Genomic DNA, 3,108 nt, shown 5'->3' on the forward strand with positions numbered 1-3,108 from the left:
CGTGGATTTTTTTCTGGAATATATTAAAAATATTGGGCGAAAGAACTACCGGAGGGGGGCCACCAAGGCCCCACAAGCTTGCCCACCGCCACCACCCCCCTGGTGGCGCAGGGCAGGCTTGTGGGCAGCCCACTGGCCCACTAGCCCCCCTATTTTGCTATATGATGCGTCCTGGCCTGGAAAAAAGCATACGGGAGCTTTTTCGTGGTTTCGCCGCCGCCACGGGGCGGAACTTGAGCAGATCCAATCTAGAGCTCCGGCAGGACGATCCTGTTGGAAATATGCCCTAGAGGGAATAATAATTAGTTATTATTATATTTCTTTGTTCATGATAATCGTTTATTATCCATCCTATAATTGTATTGATTGGAAACACAATACTTGTGTGGATACATAGACAAAACACTGTCCCTAGTAAGCCTCTAGTTGACTAGCTCGTTGATCAAAGATGGTCAAGGTTTCCTCGCCATAGGCAAGTGTTGTTACTTGATAACGGGATCACATCATTAGGAGAATCATGTGATGGACTAGACCCAAACTAATAGACGTAGCATGTTGATCGTGTCATTTTGTTGCTACTGTTTTCTGCGTGTCAAGTATTTGTTCCTATGACCATGAGATCATATAACTCACTAACACCGGAGGAATGCTTTGTGTGTATCAAACGTCGCAACGTAACTGGGTGACTATAAAGATGCTCTACAGGTATCTCCGAAGGTGTTCGTTGAGTTAGTATGGATCAAGACTGGGATTTGTCACTCCGTATGACGGAGAGGTATCTCGGGGCCCACTCGGTAATACAACATCACACACAAGCCTTGCAAGCAATGTGACTTAGTGTAAGTTGCGGGATCTTGTATTACGGAACGAGTAAAGAGACTTGCCAGTAAACGAGATTGAAATAGGTATGCGGATACTGACGATCGAATCTCAGGCAAGTAACATACCGAAGGACAAAGGGAATGACATACGGGATTATATGAATCCTTGGCACTGAGGTTCAAACGATAAGATCTTCGTAGAATATGTAGGATCCAATATGGGCATCCAGGTCCCGCTATTGGATATTGACCGAGGAGTCTCTCGGGTCATGTCTACATAGTTCTCGAACCCGCAGGATCTGCACACTTAAGGTTCGACGTTGTTTTATGCGTATTTGAGTTATATGGTTGGTTACCGAATGTTGTTCGGAGTTCCGGATGAGATTATGGACGCCACGAGGGTTTCCGTAATGGTCCGGAAACGAAGATTGATATATAGGATGACCTCATTTGGTTACCGGAAGGTTTTCGTGCATTACCGGAAAAGTTTCGGGATCATCGGTAGTGTACTGGGAGTGCCGGGAGGGGTGCCGGGGACCATCAGGAGGGGTGTCACGCCCCAATGGGTCTCATGGGCTATGGGAAGAGATAAACCAGCCCCTAGTGGGCTGGAATAAGTTCCCACTAAGGCCCATAAGGTTTGAGAAGGAAAAAACACAAGGTGGAAAGAGTTTCCAAGTGGGAAGGTGGAATCCTACTCCAAGTAGGATTGGAGTAGGACTCCTCCAACTCCAATTTCGGCCAAACCTTTAGGTTTTGAGGCTGCCTCCTCTCCTCCCTCCCTCCAATATATAGTGGGATTTTAGGGCTGATTTGAGACAACTTTTGCCACGGCAGCCCGACCACATACCTCCACGGTTTTACCTCTAGATCGTGTTTCTGCGGAGCTCGGGCGGAGCCCTGCTGAGATTAGATCACCACCAACCCCCGGAGCACCGTCACGCTGCCGGAGAACTCATCTACCTCTCCGTATCTCTTGCTAGATCAAGAAGGCCGAGATCATCGTCGAGCTGTACGTGTGCTGAACGCGGAGGTCCCGTCCGTTCGGCACTAGATCGGAGCGGATCATGGGACGGATCGCGGGACGGTTCGTGGGACGGTTCGCGGGGCGGATCGAGGGACGTGAGGAGATTTCACTACATCAACCGCGTTTCTTAACGCTTCTGCTGTGCGATCTACAAGGGTACGTAGATCGGAAATCCCCTCTCGTAGATGGACATCACCATGATAGGTCTTCGTGCGCGTAGGAAATTTTTGTTTCCCATGCGACGTTCCCCAACAGATCCTGCCGGGGAAATTTCCCTCCCGGAGGGGGAAATCGTCGCCATCATCATCACCAACACTCCTCTCGTCGGAGGGGAGGCATCTTCATCAACATCGTCATCAGCACCATCTCCTCTCCAATCCCTAGTTCATCTCTTGTAATCAATCTTCGTCTCGCGACTCCGATTGGTACTTGTAAGGTTGCTAGTAGTGTTGATTACTCTTTGTAATTGATGCTTGTTGGATTACTTGGTGGAAGAGTTTATGTTCAGATCCTTGATGTTATTCATTACACCTCTGGTCATGATTATGACTATGTCTTGTGAGTAGTTACTTTTGTTCCTGAGGACATGGGATAAGTCATGCTGATAATAGTCATTTGAATTTGATATTTGTTCGGTATTTTGATATGATGTATGTTGTTTTTCCTCTAGTGGTGTTATGTGAACGTCGACTACATAACACTTCACCATATTTGGGCCTAGAGGAAGGCATTGGGAAGTAGTAAGTAGATGATGGGTTGCTGGAGTGACAGAAGCTACCCCAGTTTATGCGCTGCTTCGTGAGGGGCTGATTTGGATCCACTAGTTTAATGCTATGGTTAGACTTTGTCTTAATTCTTATTTTGTAGTTGCGAATGCTTGCGAGAGAGGTTAATCATAAGTGGGATGCTTGTTCAAGTAAGGACAGTACCCAAGCGCCGGTCCACCCACATATCAAACTATCAAAGTAACGAACGTGAATCATATGAACATGATGAAACTAGCATGACAGAAATTCCCGTGTGTCCTCGGGAGCGTTTTTCGTCCTATAAGACTTTGTTCAGGCTTGTCCCTTGCTAAAAAAGGGATTGGGCCACTTGCTGCACCGTTGCTACTACTTGTTACTTGTTACTTTTTGGTCGCTACGTTTCACCTCGCTACACAATCACTTGTTACCGCTGCTTTCAGTGCTTGCAGTTATTACCTTGCTGAAATCCATTTATCAAGGCCTTCTGATCCTCGTTGGGTTCGACACTCTTACT

The sequence above is a fragment of the Hordeum vulgare genome, chromosome 2H, assembly GCF_904849725.1.
Source record: "Hordeum vulgare subsp. vulgare chromosome 2H, MorexV3_pseudomolecules_assembly, whole genome shotgun sequence".
Taxonomy (NCBI): domain Eukaryota; kingdom Viridiplantae; phylum Streptophyta; class Magnoliopsida; order Poales; family Poaceae; genus Hordeum; species Hordeum vulgare.